Consider the following 25,167-nt stretch of genomic DNA (forward strand, 5'->3'; position numbering starts at 1 on the left):
ATATGTTACGTTTCAATTTTATTGTGTAATGTATTTTGTGAAGTATATTTTGTAATAACCTGGGTATTATCATAATATAACCTAATTTTTTTGTGCTCGTGGGCACCATTCACTGTGGCGCTAAACTTGTGATCATAGCCGTTCTGGGGGCTGTGCTGGTAATCATGTTTTTGTAAATAATGTAATTAGGTTAGTGAATTGACTGAATTCTTTTGTATTCGATGTTGCATATTTTTTTGCATAAATAATGTTAGCAATAGTAGCTTCTGCATCCTCAACAGCTTGTAGGTGATCAATCAAGCGCTGAACACAGCATGGGTTGGAGGTATTATGACACGAAGGAGAGCGGGAGACATTAAGTAAAAAAATAAACTATGTGGAAAGAAACTTCAAAAAATAAAGGAAGTCGGGACGAACAATGGCGACGTCTAGGGCCAGGCAGGCAGCCTCCTTGCCTAGCAATCCTTGGCTCGCCCACACGCAAGAGCGGAGGAATCGGGGTGCTTCCAATGATGGCTCGGAGGACCCTGATGGTGTGAGAGGGTGCTTTGAGGGGAAGGGCATAAGAAATGCATTCCTGGAACCTAGTAGGTTAGGACCGGGAAGGGCAGCTCCCAGGGGAGGGGCATCTCGGCTATCCAAAAGTGGAATTCGGGTTGTCCTATGACAAGGGGAGATCTCGATGGGGGCCTCTGGGGGGGGCAAGTCAGAGTGGGTCAATCTGCTGCCACGACACTCCGAAGCGATCGAGGTAATGCTTTAAGGCTGTACCGGTCGCTCTGGGAGTATTTAAAAGAAAAAAGTTCTGTTTGTCTACCATTACTGTCTAACTGCAACGTCTCCGTTAAACTTACTTGACATTTTAATTTTTTTTTTTTTTTTTACCTGTACTACTTCATCGAGTTATAATTCATTTAATGCTATTCCCACTATACTTTATGTTCTTATTCCAGTATTCAAACTTTCAATTATTTTATTAATTATTATAAAATTTTATTTACTTAAATAAAGTTAATGTTACTTAAATAAAAGTTTTTTCACTTAAATCTTTATCATCAGTGTATCTTACAAAAGCAGCAAAAAAGTGAAATTATATTATTTCGTAAAATGTGGGGAGAACATCATTCAACTGTCTGAATTCCAAAGAAATAAATCATTCATGAAATATAATTATCTTATTAGAATTATATTCACATTAATATGTCAAATATAAAGTATTTCTTATCCATTTTTTTCCAAGTTTTTTTTATGTTTCCTGGAAATAGTGTGACATGTATAAATCGTGTGTGTGCTGAATTTTGTAGTCAGAAAAATTCTTAATAGATTACATAAGGAGGAGGTAGATATCGTTGAAAAGAGATTTGTTGGCCTACAGACTGAATATTCTCTTGTATGCTGTTAAATTCAATAGAGCGGCAGATGAGACAATCTGCTAACTGATAAGGAGAGCTGCTTTCTTGTAACTTCTGTCATATTCCGATACGAATAAAGACAACATTAGCTAAGCAAGAATGTTGTCTTAGAATAAAGGTTTCGTTTAATTTTGTTTGTCTTAGAATAAAGGTCGTTAAATTTTATGTGCCGATCAGTAAATCGCTAAAGTATGGAAAAGAATCTGGTGGCCAAATCTTATAAAAGCTTGATTGAAATCTAGGAAAATTATGGAATTACTTCAAAAGGAATGGAAGAAAATCCACGATGAAGTTACCGCATGATTGAATGTTCGGAAAACCCTTTTGCTAAATTTATGATCGGAAAGGATCCTAAGTATAATTGTGAAAGAATTTTACGAAGTAAAGATTTTCGAGTAATTTAAAACGGAAATAAAAAAATAGAATAGTTAAAAAAGCACGGTTTGTTGATTTTTATCGATAAAATTTACTGAGAAAATTCAATTACATGATAAAGGATACTAGTAGTCTGAAAAATCTAAATTTTTTTTTTTTAATATCCTAGTAAAAGACAGAGAAATAAAATTTGTAATACGCAAATGTTACAAATGTTTCCTAAAACGCGGACATTAACAGTAAGTATTAAAAATACCAAATAAAATAACACCTGTGTAGAATTAAACGAAACACGTCATTACAATGTTTATTACAAACTCAAAACGAAGCTTTACAAATGTAATCTAAACGCTTACAATCGCTATAACTTTTCGGCAGAAATCGATATACGATCATTCGTCGTAAACGAATTTTTAACACCAAGAGTTACGTTATTAATTGTATAATATTAAAAAGGAAATTTAGCTTGTCTATTAGACCAACAGCCTTATTAATCTTCGTAAAAGCAAACTTTTATGATCAAGAGATTTTGAAGGACTGTAAAACTTTTTGTAATTCAGAATATAGTTCGATTTTATTCCTCTACAATACTTGTATTAAGGATACTATTTAAATATACTCTCAGTCCTTAGACTTTCTAATCAATATTATTTTTTAAGTTTATCATTTTATGCTTAGCATGTATACAATAGATCTAGAAAAAAACATGTATAATTTATAAAAAAAAAAAATGGTAAAGATAAATTAAAATGATATAAGAATAATAATTCGGCTGTTTGTAAAATATGAATATAAATGTAAATGTTATAAATGTAAAAAATGTAATATAAATATAAAAAGATGTTATAAATGTAAATGTTTATAAACCTCTAGCACAAACAATTACAATTCTAAAAATTAATTTAAGCAAAGATAATTTATTCAACATCTGTAATTATTTTTCTGATGTACTACAATTTCGTTGTTTGATACCAAATGAGTAACATTGAATCTAGTATCAATAACCTTATTTTTTATTTGTTTGTATTAAAAATACTTCTCATTTGTGATATGATTTATTTTTTCTTTTGTTTTTAAACTACAAATGCTTCTGTTTATTTGTATTCAAGTTAATCTGTAATTATTCATCTTTAGAATATTATATTTAATCTTATTCAATTGGGACTCGTTAATAACAAAGGTGATATTTATACGAATAAATTTATAGATAAACATAAATCTTAATTTGTCAATTAACGAAAAAGTAAAAATTTAGTTTCAGAATTAAAAATGATTGAGCGATTTTTAACTTGATTTTATGCATTGTTTAAGTAAAAATTACTTTACAATTTTTATATTTATTTAAAATATGATTAAGCTGGAATAAAATTTTCTGATACGAAAAACAGTTCCCAAGACTTGTAAAGGAGAAAAGCCCAAGTCTTGATAAAAATTAAAAAAAGAATGCAAAATATGGTGTAAAAACGTTGTCACCGAGCTTCAGCTGAAACTCTTCCTTAGTGGGGGATATAAATTATTTTTTACCAGATGTTTTCAAAATTTTCTTTTATTTTTCCTTGGAAAAACTTTAGAAATCACAATGATAACTCGTTACAACTTATTATGAAACCATCACAAGAAAAATTTTAATTTTACGTTTTATTTTTCTCTGAATGTTTAACAATCAAAGAAAATGCTAAGGTGGTTTGTCAATTTTATTATTACGTAGATTACAAATGTAAAAATTATTTTAATGATTTTCATCAAACTATGTTCGTCATAAGTTCTGAAATCAACTTAAGTTTACGCAGTCGCATATGATATTGAAAGTTAAACTTACTTACTTGACATTTTAATGGTTTTTTTTAACCTGTACTACTTCATCCAGTTATAATTACATTAAATCTTACTCCCACTATATTCGTATTTTATGTTCTTATTCCAATATTCAAACTTTCAATAATTTTATTAATTATTTTAAAACTTTATGTAAGAAATGACCAAACAACTACTCTTCTTGAGGTTTTTCATAATTTTACAACCAACAAGAACCAGAAAATTGAATGTAATTTACCCTGCATTGTTAAAAATAATAATTGAGTGAAGATTAACACAAACTCAAAATAGATATCTAGCAGGATTTACTGTTTTAACACTTGAATTGTATAGGGTGCTGGTGCACTAATACTTGATTTTTCAAACACCTCCGCAAAAGAAAATGCATCCTGGAAGATCAGGTGACCTGGCTGGACAGCACGTAATGTTCCCAAATCATGAATAACATGACTATCAAAAGATTCTTCAAACCTGCTTTGGAATACGTGTGACGGTGGCTCAAAATTTCATATTGTTGAAAAACACGTTCCCTTTTTTACGTGATGTTGAGTTTAGGAATTAAAAAAGGTATATAACATGAAAAAATAACACATTTTCCTTTCTCTACATTATAAGTTAAATAATAATTACAGAAGAGATCGTGCACCGCACAGCTTTAAAATTGTAAAGTAGTTTCTCTCGGAATGCCGGTGGCTTTTGTGGGAGGATATTAACAAAGGTTTTGCTAATTGCAATCTTGATAAATGAAAGTATGCCTCATTACTCACCGGTATAATTACTATAGCTCTTGGTTTTCACTAATCAACTTTAAAAATATGAGTTAAAAGTTTGCAAAAATTCAAGCCTTGTTCATATATTGCATTAGAACCTAAAATTTTGTGGAAATGGAAGTGATGTAATATTTATGTAAAATCTGCCAAATGGTGGCTTTAGACAGACTGAGTGATATAGTTTGAAGTGAAATCTGGCCTCTTCACTTACTGTATTTACATTGGTAACTTCCATTTTTGCTGTATAACCGGACGTTTCGAAATTTTTAAGCTAAATCTTCATAAGAAGATTGGTAAGTTTAAGTTTGATAAGAATCTTAATAAGCAGATGGAACTTAGGTACAATACCAAACTGTCTTCAAAAGCTATACTTACAATCTGACACGATTTTGGTATAAGGATTTCACAGCAAAACATATAACGTTATAGTTCATGATCCATTGTAATAGTGTTATATACTATTAAATAGCACTATAACACTATTCAAGAATGTTGAAATACAGTAGCATCCATTGCTGATTAAATTGTTATAAGGATGGAATTAAATAAACAAAGTTTAAAATTTTGATGGCAATCTATTATTGAGAAACATTCCTGTGTGTAAATTATCCCATTTCCTTGTTTGTTTGACTCAAAAATTTTAAAACGGCTAAATTTATGATACCTAATTCACTTAGGTATCACAAATAGGTATCATTTAGGAATCGCAAAACCTCTAACTTGAAATTATTGAACTTCATTGATTCAAACTTTCAAATTTCACTCATTCAACATTAAAATTCAAACTTGATAACAAACCGTTATCGAGTTATTAAACTAAACTTAAGTCAAGACTGCGGGGCTGCCCCTGTTAGAGGCATGAGCATCAAGACCGAGTCCCGGCTGCCGGGATTGGACCCAGGAACGGCATAACCGGATCTAGCTACCCCGCCTCAGCGGTTACAGGCAGGCAAGCAAGTAAGATCCAACTGGCGGGCCAACCCGCCATGCAGGACGTATGCCGGTAAAGTCCGTAAGCTGGGAAAGTCCGTTAGAGTTTCAAGGACACTCCATTGGCTGAGTTATACTTGATTGTAGGTCCGGCCCAGTGGAGCAGGGATAAATAAAATGTCAAAACTACCTCACTCACACTTAAACGATTGACTTCAAAATAAAATCATACTAAATTTTGTAAAATATTAGACTTATTCTATCCAACAAATAAGGTAATACATTAAAAAAACCAGCCAATCCTGTATCGCGAAAGAAAAAATAGGTATTCCCCCACTCCTTTATGGAAATTTGAATAAGACCAAACACTATCAGAAATGATATAAGCTACCTAAGAGTGCATTAAAATAGGTGAAAAAAATAATACCCTTTCGGCAAAATTTTGAGATGAAGGATCGGTGAAATCTTTATCTCCCTGCATCTACATCTTTACGACATATTTTTACATACATACACATATACCAGTATATTCTTCTGGCAATCTTTAATGCTAAAATTGTGTTTATTTGTTTTTTTTTTTAAAGAGAAGGTCATATAACATGCAAAATTTGATCTTATTAGCTACATTTTCCTTATATAAATGTATAATATATATTATATATTATACATTTATATAAGGAAGCTCACAGAGTTTCCAAAGAAATAAGCTTCCTTCGAAACACATTTTCATTCGTATATGTTTATAGAATGTTTATGAAGTTTTAGTCCAGTTTTATAAGTACTTCAGAAGGTCAAAACCTTTGTAAAAAATGATTTTTCCCGTTATTGAGGAGTAGAACAAAAAGTTTGAGCATTATCTTTGTTTTAACAAGGAAGTAAACAAAAAAAATTGGATAAAATTTTTGGCCATTCATTGGTTTATCAGCCGTTGAGTGCACGGCTGATAAACCAATGTTGAAAAAAGTATATTGAAAAAAGTAATACGGTTCTTTTTTTATTATTTTAGAAGAGGCAGAATTTACTGACGAAATAAGATGCTACCTGTAGGAATCATCGAAATGTTATGCTGTAGTATTCGGCACTTTAACTATTTTTAATGTCTGTTAATAATTACCAAATTAGAAAAATATTGAATAATTAATACGTAAGACTCAGAAAAGTAGCCGTAAATGAAATGAATAAAATAAGTTGTTATTAATCAATTTGATAATTTGCGCAATATTCTAAAATTATGTAGAATATTTTAAAACATTCTACCAGTAGATGGTATTTCTTTATTTTATCTAGTTAGTAATGCTAGTAATGTAATGGGTTTGAACGTCCGTAATAAGCTGTAGTCACGAAATGAAATTCAATAGAAAAAATAAATAATGAAATTCAACAAAAAATAGAGTTCAGTTTTTTACAACTGTAATGTAAAAGTAATATAATACATTTGCCTATATTAATTATACCACCAAATATAATTATTTACTTAGAAAATATATAGTAAAAAATTATTCTAAAAAAATAATTTTTATAAATTGTGTAATCCGTACTAATAACTCTTTCACTTAGGTCTGGAACTGATCTAAAATCGTTTAAGTGCAACAAGGTTCAAGTAATTAAAGCTAATTTTACCATGGCCGAAAGACTTCTGTATGCATAGTCTATTTGTCTTTCGATTTAGCCATATTCCAAAAGCGATAAGAAAAAAAAATACCAACTTATTTAATTAAACAATGTGATATTATAAACCAAATCAATTTACTAGTGTTCGAGTAAAATCGTTCAGTAATATAATTATTAAAAAATATTTATATAATATACATATATAAAATGCATGTATGTAATACACTCTCTTAAGACATATTTTAACGTAGAACTTTTTTGGCTTTGTTTGATTAGAATAAAAATATGTTTTTCTAGCTTAAAATCTATTTTAATGTTGCCCGCTTTTAGGCTAGGATGATCCTATTATCAGTCACGTCTCTCCGTTTTTAGGTTAAAAACTTAAATGCCGATATAAAATTTTTCTATTGACGGTATACCCAGTGACAAAATATAAAATAATCAACTAAACAACTCTCGCTGTCCTTAGAATGGTGATAGAGGTTGACTGTTAATGAAATATCATAAATTAACAGATAAATCTCAGCAATATTAATTATATAATTTAACACTAATGGAATGGGATATGCCATGTTAACCATATCAATAAACTCGGGAACATAGCATCCAATAACTGAGCAAAGTGCTTGTTTGCTACGTTCCAAACATAAGCAGTATAAACTTTATGATCTACGTTATTACTCTATCTATTCGTTTTAAAATGATACAATTTAATATGTATTGTTCATCGAGTTACACGCACAGATTTAGACAAGTTTGAACTGTAGGTAAGGACAATAAAGAATACGAGTATTTAGCATGTGATATCTTGCGGTGTCGGATATGACTCTTGTGATATTTTTAAAATACATTATTTTCAAAATTGCAATCAATTTGCTATTAAATATTTAAATATAAATATGCAAATGAAAAGAGCTAGAGAATTGGATAATATTTGGTTACGTATATCATCATATTCAGTCGCTCAGCGCTCAGTTCAAACATGGTATTTTTTCATACATTGATGACTACTATGTTACAAAACGCATTTATCGCTTTTCTTTCACTCATTTAAAGAAAACTCTCAGAACGGATTAATTATGCATCCAGATTTTCTTTACTTCCTTATTAACACAAATGTTTTTTATCTTTGTAAAGTTTGTAATCTTAAATTGTTCAAACAGTACTATGTTTAAACAGTATTTGTGGGTGCGAAATGATCACAAAGCATACGACGGAAGTTTTATTAACATACTAAAACCATAATATGCGAGAATATCTGTTCCCAGAGAATATTCGTAAATCGCATGAGCTATAACTACTATGAGCTATTATCTGAAAGTTAACTAACTTAAAAATTTTAGTTAAAATACTCTTTTTATCTGTTAAAAGCTGTTCAAGCTGAGCTGGTTAGTTTTTATCACGTGCAATATGTATTAATTAATTAAATGAATTACAAGCTTAATACGATCCGTAAATGCAATGATTTACCTGTCGCTGATAAGAAACGTGATTTCAAAATTTATTTTTCGTTTAACGCTTTATAGCCTTTTTTAAAAATTGTTCCCATTAAAATTTACAATTTCCTATTTAATTTCAAACTAAAACTAAAGAAATATTTCGAATTTATCACCTAAATAATAGTATTGGACCAAACAGCTCTTTTTTAATGATTAAAAATAATATATTTCTAAAAAAAATCAAACTATTATCAAATTCAAATGAGAAGATTCCCTTGTAAATACAAACGAAAAAATATTAGGATTTACTTTGAAAAATATAAAATAATGACAACAAAAAAAAACACTCCAAATTTTAAAAATGAATAGGAATAATTCATGATTTAAAAGATGCCTTTATATACCACCAGTCGGTAATATAACTCTCCATCCACCACATACCTCTGTCAATATTTTCATACATACTTCCCTTTGCTACATTCTGCCAATATAAAGTAAAATTAAAAGGGCAGAAGTAAATAAAAATTCACATCTATCCAATGTTTAGCAAATGAATTACTTTATGATTTAAATTCTCATATTCAAAAATAAAATTTTACATAAAATAAATCATACTATATTATACATTTGTTAAAAATATAAATAATTATCCAAAAAGGAAGCAGAATATTATGTACTGAAAAAAACTGACTTTTGTAAGTAAATAATAATAATGGAAAAATATTTTCCTGGATTTACTTAACAGTTTAAGGGAAAAATATGAAGTCAATAAATTATCAGTTTATTTCATACAGTTGAGATGATAATAAATGTAGGCGTTCTACCATGAATAGTAGAATGCTGTTGAATCGTACAGTGAGAAAATGGGTCAACCACAATTTTCTTTACATGTTAAAGTTTTCATTGATTAGTAACTAATGATTATTTCTGTATTAGTAATTAATCCGTGTGAGGAGATTAATTTGAGACTAATGTGAATTAGAGAAAAAATCTATGCAGAATTTTTATTAACCCTGCACTGATTTTTTCTTTTTCTGCACATTTTTAACAATTGTTTGAGATTCCCTGTATCATAGAAAGATATTTGTAAAAGATTAAGGTTCAGTGATAAATGTAGAAAACAAACAAAAGCGAGACAGGATGTCTTGATTTAAACAGGAGTAAGGCAAATATATAGCCGGTCCCCACTGCTTATCGAATTTTATGTAAAGGAAAAAACACAGGAATTTAAACATAAATTCGAAAGCCGGTTAACTATGCGAGGAGTAAAAATAAAATTTTTACGATTTACTGATGACATTATCTTTTGGCAGAAACTTAAACAAAAATATGTTGAATAAAATCAATTTATTACGGGGAAAAAAATTATTTTGAACATAATAAAGCAAAAGTAATTAAGTTCAATTAAAAAAGGATATACTATAAGTTAGGGAAACACAATGTACAAGTAATTACAGAATTTTGTTGTTAGGGAGTAAAATTATAAATGACGGGCGAAGTAAGTTGATTAAAACAGCGTAACTCAAGCAAGGAAATTTCATAAGAAAAGAAGTCTGCTAACGTCAAATAAATATAGATTTAAAAATTATAGCGATATTCTTATACACATTTTTCTGGAGAGTAACGCTTCACTGTAGCAAAACATAGACAACAGAAAAATCTGAAAGGGAAAGTATAAAGATATTTGAGATTTAGTGATAAGAGAGTAAAAATCAGGTGAATTGATAGAGGAATAAATGCAGACGCCTTAAAATGCTGAGGAGAGGAGAAAGGTTTGTGATAGTATCTTAAGGAGATGAACTAGTAATTCAAATAATACAGTAAATTTAGTAATATAGTAGGTTTAGGTAAGTGGAGAATGAAAAACATAGAAGAAACAAAAATTTAAACAAATGACTGATGTAGGTATGAAGAGAATAGAAAGCAATGAAGAATAAAATCAGTCAAATCACTTATGAGTCAAAACAAAATAAAATAGAATACAACAATTACGTACGATAAAATTCAGAAAATATTATTATGTTTCAAACCAGTATTAGTAGATAATTGGAATAGATTTATTTATTAAACAAATTTTACTAACTTAACTTCAAAATTGAAATACTTTCGGGTGCTACAGATATAGAAGAAATTCTTTACAATGTTTTCCAGTAAAATTATGGTAATAGAAATCTGTTAAATTATTCCAAAGGTGTTCCAAAATCTGATTTCTTGAACATAAACCTGCTTATTATCTTAATTAATCTTATAAAAAAATGCTATTGAACGTTTAGTTTTAACTGTTTTTGTTAAATGTTTTACCCCGGTGAGTTGAAATAAACTTAAAACTGCGTTGTCTGTAATGAAATGTATAACTTATGATAAAACCTTTCTTTACATTGAAAACGTTTCAAAAACCTTTAACAAACTGTGTGTGTGTGTGTGTGCGTGTGTGCGTGCGTGTGTGTTGTCTGTCTCTCTCACTCTCTCTCTCTCTCTCTCTCTCTCACTCTCACTCTCTCTCTCTCTCTCTCTCTCTCTCTCTCTCTCTCTCTCTCTCTCTCTCTCTCTCTGTGTGTGTGTGTGTGTGTGTGTGTGTGTGTGTGTGTTGTCTGTCTCTCTCACTCTCTCTCTCTCTCTCTCTCTCTCTCTCTCTCTCTCTCTCTCTCTCTCTCTCTCTCTCTCTCTCTCTCTCTCTCTCTCTCTCTCTCTCTCTCTCTCTCTCTCTCTCTCTCTCTCTCTCTGTGTGTGTGTGTGTGTGTGTGTGTGTGTGTGTGTGTGTGTGTGTGTGTGTAAGTTTTTACATATATATATATATATATATATATTTCTACATAGATTCGAAACGTATTAACAAATATCCAAAGAAGTATGCAGCAAAGGAAATTTAAAAGAGTAGAGCCGTGTTATTTTTACATCAAAGAAACTCATCTATCTCTATTTTAATAGATAGATCTACCACAAAGTTTCAGTCTGCTTCATCGTAGACTAAAACTGAAGAATAGAACTAACCGCATCAGTTAGCAAACAAAAAAAGACGAGGCAAAGATAAGAAAAGCATACTTAGAGGATAATGTTGTTGTTAACACTCGTTTAGAGGTGCTGTATGTAATAGAAAACTTGGATGGCGCCGTTTGCATAGAATAATTTTTTCATAAAACTAGAATACTTTAAAGCTTGAGTTGTAAAATGTTTGAAAACTAAATAATAAGTTGTTATTTCCACAAAAAAAATCAGCATAGTCTATCATCTTTGAGTACGATGACAGTTATTTTTCAATCTTTAAGTATTAACTGTAATTTAATTATATATTCCATAATAAAAGAACTGAAAATGAAAAAAAATATGCCAGTCATTTATTACGAAAGCAAATAAACATTAAGAAAAATTCTACAACTGAATAAAAAAGTTGCTTCTGTATGATAACTGCGATGTTTATTATTAATTTACTTTTTTAATGTGCTTAAAATAGACTTTTGTTATACTTGATATTGCAATAAACGGACTAGGCTAACTTATCAGCACGTTAAATAATGGGAAAAATCATAATAAAATTTATATATCATTAAACTGAATAATACTGGTTGAACTAAATTAAGCTTAAATTGCTTGTAATCATTTACAGTAACAATGGTGTTAGTAGCCGAATTAGATAGTTGCAAATAAGCTTGAATTTAAGGTTTAAAATTTTAATAAAGAACAAAATTTGTGCTGTTCATCTCAAATTATAATTCACTGAGAACTGAGGTGCAGACACAACGTTTTGCCTGTACAGTTTTAATACGTCGTTTTATTATTCAGTTTTGTAAAAACCATCATGGATGGACTTTACTGTCAAATTTTATGACATTTGCAAAAGACTTATTTTTAAAAACATTATTACCTTAGTAAAGGTGCTCCAAAGAATAGTTACTAAATAGAAATCAATCTTCAAGTGTTAGGTTATTTAAAGAATTGCGTAGCACTACCGATGATCGGTAAAGGTTTTTAAAAATAATATTGGTACAAACATTTTTTGTAATAATTAACGGCATGATAAGCAATTTCAAAGCATGCCAGACTGAAACCAGCATTTAAATTCGTAAAAACTGATAGAAATTGCAATGACCTAGAGTTTATAACGGTAAATTTGAACACTACCAGCACATGAAGAGAAATAAATTAAAATTTTGCAAGCAGAAACTAGTTACGGTCTTGCTCGCAACAACTATGTACAATTCAACAAAATTCCGTCTCCGAACAGTTTTGAAAATGTCAGTGGTATGCGATTTGCACGCAACGTTTTGGCTCCAACGTATACAACTATGTGAGGGAAACGTTGCATCCGACCATCTTTTACCAACAAAATCCACGAACTAAAAATAATCCTATAGAAAATATAGACGAATTTTTTATACCTAAATTTGAAAAATCAAAATAGTTTATAAGAATTAAAGTGTTTCAAATAAAACTCTCAGTATTTTGCATAAATTAACCCATGTACGGAGAACCAAATAATTTAAACTGAACATAATTCTAATCCTTAGTTCAGAAAAAAATTCATAAAAAATACCTTGAAAGAAATGAAACCATGCTGTAAAATGTATTTTTTTTTACAACTTACTTTCGGGATTCTCTTTCTTATGTCTTCTATTTTCTAAAACATTAAAGGCTTTCCAATGTCCTAGAAAGTCAACATTTTATATATAAACTGTCCTTGACCCAAATATTTCTAGAAAAATTCTATTTTGAAATAAATATAAATTTTAGCTTCATCAAGGAGTATTTTGTTCTCAAAGTTTCTAAATATCAAGCTTATCTCGTCGTCAAAACTATTACAGTTATTGATTTCTAATTCCTTGAACCATAACAAAGGGTAATTCTTTTCCTTGTGTTGAAAACAAACATCGGTTCTGTTTTTCTTAAAATTTCACTGGCGAAATAAATAATTCAAACGACAAAGTCTAGCTCACCATGGTCTAGGATAAATAAACATAAAAAACGTATCAATTACACTAGTTTATTTTTTGTAAACTTTTTTTACAGTCTTATATTTTTATATCTTACAATCTTAATAATATTTTTTAACTGAAATAATTTTATTACGCGGTATTTTTAATATTCATGAAATTATAGGGCTTTTTTAAAAATAAGACATAATTAAATACATGATAAATGATAATTTCATGATAAAGGAATTAAATTGTAAACTGTTATTTATTTAAATAAAATTCTTCACGACTTTAAGTTTAATAAAAAGGAGTATTTGAAAAATTCTAATAACTAACTTTTTCAATATTTAACTACGTAATGATATGTATGGTCGCCATTTTGGTTTAAATAGTCACAATTTAATCTTTTTGATGCCGTTTTGCTTGTCTCGCAAAGACCTTTAAAATAACATATCACATGACCACATTTTCCATTTAAAATTTTTGAGCCGGCCCTGCCGATTAAAGCTGAATACTCCAAATTGGGGCTTAGCGAGTCAATTTCTCTTATCGGAGAAGATTTCCAAAGAGAGAATCCGGGATAACTCGAATAACAAAAAATTAAAGCCGAGTACTTCTAGCTATCTTAATGAACACATTGTGAGCCGCCATTTTGAATTTTCGACCAAAATTTAGTTTTAATTGTATAATTGTTTTCGTCTCATTGAGCTCTTTATATACGTTTACTGAAATAGCTTCTTCGTTCAAGGAAGAATGCCGTAAACCGTATCCAGTTATCTCAATTATAAAAAAAGTTAGAAGGGTGTGTAAGTTTTCAGCCATCTTATATATATATATATATATATATATATATGCGCGCGCGCGTATGTGTGTTTGTTATATTATATAACAGTCATTAATCTATATATTTTTTGATAAAAGTTCTATTCTATTTAACTGCGTAAATTGCATACAAATATTTTACATCTCTATGTTATACGGTATTTCTCCCTTTTGATTCAATTAAACAGTTGTTCACTAAAATCGCTATTTGAATGAATTCATAATAAATTAATTAGATATAGATGGATTTATTTCGCTAATTAAACAATCACAAAAGATTGAAATCTGATATGTATTCAGTTTTAAATTTTGTAAAATTCTCTCTAGCAGCATGATTGTTTACAGTAACGGCATTAATTTTTTTTATGTAGACACTTATTGCTGCTACCGCAATCATATCGAAATTAATTAGGATTTTTTACCTTCACACATTAATGTAATTTCACTTCTGAAATTAATTATATATGAATTAATATATCGGTTACACAATATTGAAACCAAAGTTTAGTATTACTGAAAAAATGTTTTTCATTTTCAGCTCACAAAAAGTTAGTAATGTTTTGTAAACAAACTAATCCTGTTTTCATTTATTTATTCGGCTAATAAAAAATGAAAATCTCACACTTTATTTTAAGTTTCAGTTTCAGTATAATCGAAACTATGTCACTGATAAACCTTAATAACTTAATATAACTGATAGACTACCTTCAATATATAAATAGTACACATTATGTAATTACTATTAAATTTCTGCATGCCACTGAATATCTTTCTGATAAATTACTGCCACTATGTAGTGCTGAATTACTGAATTATGGCTGGGAATGATATTTTTATCTTGTACTGGTTACCAGCTGGTCTTGGTTCGATTCCTGACAAGGGTCTGGAATATATTTTACCTATCACTTCATTCATTACGCCTTCGTTCAAATACTGCATATCATTTCCAAGATCATAACAACAAAATTAAATTATAAAAATACGTTCGTATCTCTCTTTCTCTTTGTATGTGTGTGTGTGTGTGTGTGTGTTGTGTGGTGTTTGCGTGGGAAAACAAATGAAGGAACTGCATAATAATTTCAAAAAGATTTTCCAAAAGTATATTTCTGTTAAGAAAGCAGATCGGGTTTTTACGGAGTTTACAGAGTTATAACTCATGTTTAAGTTCTAAACATGACCTAGCCTAACAGTGAAATGAAAATGGGAAAAAAATAAGTGTGAAAAAATTATATTTCAGTTCATATAGATTATTAATAAGAATACTTTCAAAAGATACCTCGAATTTTATTAGACAACTTTTTTTTCGATTTGATGAACCGCGAGACTCGAATATGTAATTTTATTCATTTTTTTTAATGTACCTTTACGAATCGCATCGCTAGATAGCAGTACTTGATAGTACTAGGTAGCGTACAACTTGATATTGTACTTGAAATAATTAAATTTAAAATAAAATATACTACAGCTTGTTTTATTAGTAAATGCTGTTATGTAAATGAAAGTATTGAAGAGGAAGCAATTGTTTTAGTTCCCATCACTTCTTTAAAAAAAATAAAAGTATTAGTTTACAAGAGATTATATTATTTTTATTAAAAAAGGAATGAATAAAACAGAAATAAATTCGATTGGTAAAACCGAAGGTTACACTTACAAAGTAATAAGTGCAATATTACATCACGGATTTCGATTCGTTACGGTTATTCCACTAGTTTTATTAAAAACGGAAAAATATGTTATGAAGTGAATGATATGATTATCAACAACAACAAAATTGGCCGTGAAATTCAATTTGTTTGTTCTAAGGCAATAAATTTTAATAACAAATCCGTAAGTTAACAATCAGCAATTCATAAAAAAAAATAATAATCTAAGAAAACGCGTTGATATTGTAAAAAAATGCAATGAAATTGTAAACCGTACGGTAAGAGTCTCGCAGATATCATTTCTTCCGCTCAAAAAACAAAAATTTCTGTAATATAAACAAAACTATACTGATATCAAAAAAGGTAAGACGCTACATTTCTATTATCAAAATCTGTAATTAATTTAGGATTTTCTTTAAAAAAAATTTAAACATGTTAAATACATGTAATACACAATAGATATACAATATCATATAATAAACAATGTTTAAGCGTTTCATATAATAAGCAAAAATAAAGATTTGTTACTAAACTCTTACTGGTCCAGTCTCATTTATTAAACAACGAATAATTATAAGAATTGTATTATTATCTGTAAATATGATATGTATTTTTCGTTGTTTAATAAATGAAATCGGGCCGGTAAGAGTTTTGTAACATTTTTTCTTATGATATGGAACGCTTAAACAGAGTTTATTATCTGTTACTATACATTTATTCTCTATTACATTTATTTAACATGTATTTTTTTTTTAAAGAAAATTCCAAATTAATAACAGATTTTGATAACAGAGATGTGTGTCTTACCTTATTTGATATCAGTATCGTTTTGTTAAAAACAGTTTTATTTATATTATAGATTTTTTTTTTTTTGAACGGAAGAAATGATATGTACAAGACTTACCGTACGGTTTACAATTTCATTGTAATTTTTTTGGATATTTATTTATTTTATAAAATTTTCTGCACGATTATACATACTACACATATTCTAATAAGTAATCTGATGTGGTACATTTATTCATATTATCTCATATATGTATTTGATCGTAAGATAGGCGATTTCATTTAAGAAATCTTCTTAAATAAAATTCTATTTACGAGATCTGTTAAATAAAAAATTAGAAGTCATTAGTGATCTACTCACTGTTTTGTTTACCTTTTACATCAGTCTACACGGATATTTATGTTAAATTTGTACAAAGTTTAGAAAGAACTACCATGTACTTCATGTACCTAAAAACTATTTTATAGTAGGTTTTTAAAAATACTGATCATTTGATTGATTAGGTTCAGTCACAAATACCAAACTGAAAAGCGAATATAATTCAGTCGTTTGGAGTTAATTCATAGTAGATTTATAATTCATCTATAGTTTGTTATGAAACAAATTAATTGCTACTAGAAACAACAGTAGAACTGGAATGTTTTATTGAAAAAAAAAAATATTTTTAAATAGGCCATAAATATTTTTAATTTTTTTCAGGAACTTTTCAGCGCAAAATGCATAATTACAGATAAAAAATTCAATTGACGTAGAATTTTGTATTGTTCTCTTAATATCTTACAAATTATAATTTTATAATTCAGATATCATTTTACAGTAAATTAGCTTACATTGAGTTATCTGGTTTTCTTTTACAAAGTTTTACTTAAACATAGATATCTTTAAACCAACTTTAAAAAGTTTCTATCAGCGGTACTTTGAAGTCAGTGTTTCATAAAATACGTTTTTTATCTTTAAAGCTCTTAGTCAACTGAAAGACAGAATTTAATGGATTAGTTTATGAGCAGAATCTTATTAGTCGACTCATACCTTAATGAAGGAATAAGTTATTGAAATAAAGATGATGCGATTAAAATAAATCACTTACTTTTATAAGATTTTCTAGTAAATTTATTTGTTTCATTAAACTTTATATTAATGATGACCTAATATCCGAAAATTTAATGAAAATAAACAAAATAATCAACCTGAACATGCTTTATTAGCATAGTTTTTAATGTAATAATCGGTACAATTCGTGACTGGTTATAAGTTAATCGTATAATAAAACAGATAATTACAGTTTATTTAATTATTATATTTCCACGCACTACAAAATTGAAAATTGATATTTCATATAATTCTGAAGCACTACCTAACAGTGATCCCAGAAGCTAAAAAAAATTATATTTTTCTAAAACGTAATTACCATCCTCATTTATAGATCTGGACTGAATAATTAATTATTTCATTGTTTTTGAAATTCAAAACAAACAAAAAGTAATGTTAAACTTTATAGTAAATATGTAAAAGTTCTGTTGTATTCTTTGAATTTTACATCTCGTATTCCCTCAATACCGATTAACATTCCCTTTTATTAAAAAAATTAAATCATGTAAATGATTTTTACAAAAATTCCTTGTTTGCTTAGATGTAATTTTATCCTTCGTAAAAAATTATTCAACAACTTGCTGCAAGTCCACTATGGTGAATATATGCCAGGGTTTTCAGTTTTCACTGTGAATTGAAAGATTTTAGGATCCGAGAACAAAGGACATATAAGCTCAACACCTAAATTCGCTTTTTCTATATATATGATAAAAATTTCATAACCGTGACCATTAAAATGTTAAGAAGTATGTAGTTTTTTAAAATATTATAAAATAATTATTTTTATCAATAGGAGAACATTAAATATTCCTAGTTTTACTTTTTTAAACAAAATATTTAATAAGGAGAGTGCATAGTACGATAATGGATGGATGCGCAGTTGTATACTTGCCATGTCCTCGACAATGTTGGAATGCTAGAGATGGTGTGGTGTTAGTGTAACGAGAGCCTTTTTATGAATCCCATCCACCTTCAATTCTAAAGATAACATAATCTAAGGATAACTCTCTAACTATTGGCACCATCTGGTCCCAGTAGTATTTCTCCACTTAGTAACTGTAATGAGATAACTTTTAAGAACTATGTTTTATTATGTTGAGAAAAATTTTATTACATATACTTTTTAATAGTCGATAAGGGAAATTTAATAGAAGTAAAAAATTCTTTTATTTTTTAGAACTGTTGAACTCATTTATTTTAAATGTTTTCGGATTACATGTTTCTGGGAACGTTTATATCAAACAGTTTTAATGATATCTATTAACGAAATAATATTCAATCGCATTTTGTGCAATGTAAGCCGAACAATATATGCTACACGCAGTAGAATTTGTAAATTTCTTAAGAAGTTTCTTCCGCAAACTTATTTGAAAATCAAATCATTTAATACTTACTTAATACTTTGAAATTCATAATTGTACCATTACTCCTTAAAATTTTACGTATTTTTTAAAATGAAATATCCATAATTATTTCGTGCTTCATTTGAAATTAGCCACATTATTTTATTTAACGACATTAATTCCATACATTACATTCAGCATTGTAGAAATAGAATTGATGTTTTTTTACTGATTATAATATAATTATGCAGTACAGTACAGTTGTTATTCTTACCGTACGGTAAGATTCATCGATACGTTTTACCTTATTCAATCATAGAAATCATCGATAGTCCTAGTTATTTTACCTTGAAAACTTTTATGTTAGGGTGTAGGAATTTTTTTAATTTATTGAACTGTTTTATTCATTGGAACCTTATTTTAATGACAGGCTACAGTAACCTAACGATGTGATACACCAAAACTAATCATGCGACTAGCTTCGAATATTTTACAGTTTTAGAAGTAAGACAAAAGTTACGACAGCACTTGGTGTGATCTAACTTAGCGCTTTTACGTAATGAAATCCTAGCATAGGTAAACATAATCCTGTTTACCATACGGTGTTACCAAGTGGTGCCGGTCGCATTTCCTCTCTGTATCGGAAGCTGTTGCAAAATTCAGCTGTTATATCAAATCTGTTACCGTTCTTATTTCGTGAAGGGAAAAATTGCTTACAATCTTATTCATCATCTTATTACATAGAAAACTCTAAAAATTTTCCCTACATCCAATAAAATATACGCGGTTAATATACATTATTCTTTAAATATAGTCGATGCATTATTTTAATATACTATCTAAGTATTGAGCTATAATTATTCCTTTGTTTGAACCGAAGGATATTAAAAATATGAAGGTGATGTTTACGTTACTATAATACAGTGTACTTGTTTGAGTAATGGTAACTTGAAATTATACAATTCCATACAGATATGCCAGTTTGGTTCTGAAACGATAAAATTTTATGTAGTTATAATCAAAAAATACACTATCAGTATAACATTATTTTACTTTTATTAAAAAATATATCTGCAGTCTATTATGCACAAGTGGTGCACAGTTATCGGTGATGTGAAAAAGAAAGTTTATAATTAATAAAAACTTTAATGTCTTACACGAAATTAATTTTGTTTTTGCCCGAAGCTGTAGAAGTTTTTAAACCGAAAGCGAAGTTATAAATGAAACGAATTAAGATAAAAATGATCAGCGCAATATGATTGGGGTAATTAGGATTACTGTATAAAATATTACGTCGACTCAACTTCTGACGCCATCGTCACTCTCAAAGACAATCGTAACAGATTATATGATGTGAATTTTGAGTGTAACATTCATGGATCTTACGATATGTATGTATGTATATACTGCATATAGATATATATATATATAAATATTAGCAAAAACTACCGCTTGTGTTTTTCTATTTTTCTACACGGTCTCTAAAATTATGTTTACAAAAAATGGCGAAAAAATCAAATCTAATTTTTAAATATTATTTAGCTTAATCTCGTCCACGGAGTAGATTCAATCGGTAATTTTCTTCTTTTTTTTTCTTTTTAACCTCCGGAACCACCGTCATTCAGAGAATGAGATGAATGATAATTTTTGTAGCATGTGAAAATGCCATGCCTGACCGGGATTCGAACCCGGAACCTCCGGTTGGAAGTTCGAGATGCTGTCACTCGGGCCTCGGAGGCCGGCGGCAATTTTTTTTTTATTTTTAACTTCTAAAAATGAATATCTTTGTCAACGATTATATTTGATCCATAATACAACAGCAAAATAATCCCAGAAATATTTTTTTTTGTCGTATGGTTCAATATTGATAAAAAAAATGTAATAGAACCGATTTTTAAAAATCATCTTCAAAAGAAAACTGAAAAAAAATTTTCCATTTCATATTTCGAATTTTTGAAGCCGATGACAAACTATAACGAACAATTAACTTAAAATCCTTAATCTGAAAAAGCTCATTTTATTTTTAAGACGAATTTTTTAGAAGTTTTTTCTTGTTTCTTTCTTTTAATTTAATTTTTTTTAAAAACAAAAACCTCTACCGTATAAATAAGAGAAGCAAACGCGTGGAACAAACATTTTTTAAATAAGAAAATGAATGTAAATAAATGACTAAATAGAATGCTGGAATCGAATGTAACCCAATACTATCTAGGATATGAGAATATGTTATTATGTTATATATTTTTTCATTGCAACTTTGTTTCCCAATTTTTTTTTCGTTTGTTTATTTTATCCTACCTATTTTCTCTTTTTTTAACAAGAAGTAATAAAGACAAAAAACTGAAAAATAAATTTAAACCATCAACGTAAATAGTTTATTTTATTTTGTTTTACTAATTTATCATTTAATAATAATGTAGGAAAGTTGTTGATGAAAAAAAATTTCTTTCTTCTAAGAAAAAAAAAAATTCTGAAGTCGGTCCATTTCTCCATTTGAAGAGTAAGCCTTTTCATCGTAATAAAGTAAAGATAAAAACACATACGGTTTCAATTGTACACATTCTCTGATTAGTGTCGGTTAAAATAATCTTTTAATCCAAATTTTATGAGTACAATTTTTTTAGATTCTTTCACTCATCAAAAATTGTCAGTCTTCAACTATTGTAACTGCCTTTTCACCCTTTCTAATCTCCACTAATAAGTTACTTTGAGAAAAATTAATAAACGAAATAAGCTAGTCTTAGTAACTACTACCTATAACAATTTAACAATGTTATAACAATTTTCATTAACTTGTTCGTGTTTTTTTGGTGATAAATTAAGGACGACTAACAGCTCTGAAAAAAATTTGCTGCTATTAAAAGAATTTTCATGGTTAATTTCATCCGAGAAACTGGCCAAAAGATTGTGCTCCATCTTTAGACAAAATGACATGGTTCAGACTTCCGCTGATCCATGATTTTTCCAGGCTATTTTATTCAATTTACACAGAAAAATTTACATGAAAATATTATTTAATACAGCTTTAAATGACAATACCGAGATTTTTCTTATAATATTTGGTTTATTTCTTTAATCAACTAGTGTTGGTGAAGAATATACAAGTCGATTAAAGTAACTTAGGTGATTAGGTAAATATATAATAAGAGATACAACACAGATATGATAATTATCCTGAGTTACTAAAGAGAGATAACTCTAAATATCGTGAGGATCATATTAATTATGTGATATAACAAAGCATCGAAGAATTAGAATACTATCATCTAACTGGAAATCGATAATGAAACAGAAGAAAAATATTTGCCAGGATATCATACTTTAAAATAAAATTTTATAATGTTTTTACACAGACTTTACAAATGTATTAATGTAGATAGATAATTAATGAAAAACATCAGGTCTAAAAGCATTTACCATAAAATCAAATGCCTTTAGGGTAATTACTGAATTTTATAAAAAGTATAAGCAATTTTATCTAGTAGTAATAACAACATAACCGGTAGCTATTAAATGTTAGTTAATTATCTCCAATAAACATCAACCATGTCCGTAAATTTGAACACATCCAAAATAACTATCTTATGTTGCATAATTGTTTCATAGGAGTTTAATGTTACAATTATAAATTAAATTAAAATAAATATACTAATATCTACTACATTTAATAACATATTTAAAAATAATATCAGTTATTTATGCTACGAGGAACATTTATGAAATTTGTTGGTAAAAAATATTTTTTCTTACATACATTTAAATTTTTGTAGGAAGACGTTCGTACTTAAATCCATGTATCCACGAGTATAAAACTACAAAATTCATTAAGGTAGAAAGAGAGAAAGAAAGAGATCACTAATTAATTTAATGGGAAATATTTTTACTTTTATGATTATTAAGTTAAAAGTTATCAAATATACATATATTTTTTTTCAATTTCAATTTTCTACATTCCCTAATTTATTTTTATTATTAAGATATTCGAAATATTGTAGGAAAATAAAAATTAAATCGAACACTAACGCGAGCTTAACGGTCGGTAGCCGCCGAGATACTGTGGTTTCGGATTCGCGTTCAAATTTTCAGTACCAACCTCGCCGTCTTAATTCCCCTTCCATCGGTAAAATTTCCCACAACGTTCTAAAGTTTTTTAGTCAAAATAAATTAAGTTGTCTTGTCCCCAAGAGTCAAACTTATAGGTACTTCTTATTTGTCGTCTTCACCCACCACTCGTGTACGGTTTTCCTGACTTTCCTCTTTCTATCTTTGATACGTTTGTAACTCAATTAGAGTGATTGCAAGATTCTCTATTTCGACGGGGCCAATTTCATTTTACCTCCGAAATTTATATATATATCTGATTTCTTCTTTTTTTGCTTTTCAAGCTTTTAAATATATAAGAAGTAATTAATATATTAGCGTTACTCAGTCTCCGTATTCTAACATGATCGATTGCTGTAAACGTATTTCGTTTGAAGTTGATCTTTAGTTGAAAAAATTACAATAATAATTTACCTTACGAACTTTTCATTACGATAAAACTCTTTCTATAACCTAATTTTTTTCCCTCCCCGGACCGGATTCCACAACAAAGCACAACACAGTCCGGGGATGTCCATTTACTCTAACGAGCCTTCCCGTCTACCGGTAGTACATCCGGCAGGACAGATCGGATCTTATGTTATCGCCTGCCTCTAACCCTAGTGGTAGGGGTTACCAGGCCCGACTACTACTATGCCGTTTCTGTTCCCCCACCACAGGAGCCGGAACCCGGTCTCAATGCCTTCTTGCCTCTAACAGAAAAACCCAAAAGGGGAGGATCCCCGCCCCACCGGGACTACGGTCTTTTTCATTCCCTCCACAAGAGGACAACAGAGTCTCCGTGCCTCTTCACTGCCATCCATCTGTAAAAGTACAAACGAATGGCAGCCAAGCTGTCCCTCATCCCCTCGTCGCTCCTGCAGCTCTATCCTTCAGCCGAAGGATAGACGACAAGCCGTAAAGTGTAAAAACCCATTACCGAGCTGTATAACCCTCCAGAGTGTGGCCCTCCGAATCACAGACACCACACCTCCGCGTAGTAGGACATTGGGGTTGCTGATGTTCCTCCTAACCACAGTTGAAGCACAATTTGGTGCGGTCAGGACCCGTGCATCCAAACAACATATGCACCAGGCCCCAACACCTAAATTATCGGTTCTCAGGGTCACGGATGCGGACCCGGCAATGCACACAGTCTAACTTCAGCGGCCGGACAATCAACTGCTTGGACATCCCGTACGTCGTAATGACAGTAGCGTTCTGCGTGCTACCAAACGACGAACGGAGTGAAGACGTTTGTCTTCACTCTGTCTTTCGCTGGGAGGCGGGTCATCCACCCACCTCCCAGCCCTCACCACCTCAGCTTCAGCCTCCGTGTCCTCAAGGTCGTGAATATAGACCACAGCTCGGCCGCCCTCCTTCGACTGCAGGTCCACCCGCAATCCCGCCGTACTACCACGAATGGCCGTCTTCAGTGCCGTATGCACCCCGTACTCGTATGCGCAGTTCGCTCCCACCACCCCGCCACAAAGACAGAATATCACCCACCCTCTTCCTGATTCTGCATGAACTGTTTTACCTGCTTCACTAGGTCAGCGTACGACAGGTTAGCAGACCCAACAACAACTGTACCACTCTCCTTCTCGGTCGGCGGGAGGAACCACAACTCGCCCTCCAAAAAGCTTGCTTCTTCACTACCTTGACGCTGGATACCTCCCGGCAAAACAAGTACAAGAGCATTCGTTCGAGGCACTCCCAAGCCAACCAGGCGGATAAAAAAAGATCGGCTCAACCGTTTCACTTCCAATGCTCTTCACCACACCCAAGATCGCCGGAAGTCAGTTCCTTCCCAGATGCAGCATCACAGAAAACCCCGCGGAGACGACGCAACCTCCACTCAACCAAAAACCCGGGAACAGTGCTCCTTGATGTTCCTCGCCGACGCTCAAGGGCACATCCCGGAATCCTCATCAGACATGGACGAGAGAGATCCAGAAACCGGCAGGTATCCATCGCGGCTAGAGACCCCTTCGCTACCCAGGTAACCGAGACATTACTCTGTGCGGCCAAGACCTGCTCACCGCCTCAATCAACTCCACGTCAGACAGGGACCGAGACAATACGTCTTCCAAGTTGTGGTCACTCGGGGAGTCTGATTCGCAGCCTCAGTCTATAATATA

General features: G+C 30.3%; 1 long non-coding RNA gene across 1 annotated transcript in view; it reads right to left on the reverse strand.

The window, feature by feature from the left end:
- LOC142318381 (uncharacterized) overlaps nucleotides 1–22,955 on the reverse strand; it is a 309,019-nt gene extending 286,064 nt beyond the window's left edge. Inside the window, exon 1 of the long non-coding RNA XR_012754897.1 lies at nucleotides 22,701–22,955. This is a non-coding gene — a long non-coding RNA (uncharacterized LOC142318381). The remainder of the gene's footprint in view (nucleotides 1–22,700) is intronic.
- Between the last annotated feature and the right edge of the window lie 2,212 nt (nucleotides 22,956–25,167).

This window comes from Lycorma delicatula, chromosome 1 (assembly GCF_047948215.1).
Source record: "Lycorma delicatula isolate Av1 chromosome 1, ASM4794821v1, whole genome shotgun sequence".
Taxonomy (NCBI): Eukaryota; Metazoa; Arthropoda; class Insecta; order Hemiptera; family Fulgoridae; genus Lycorma; species Lycorma delicatula.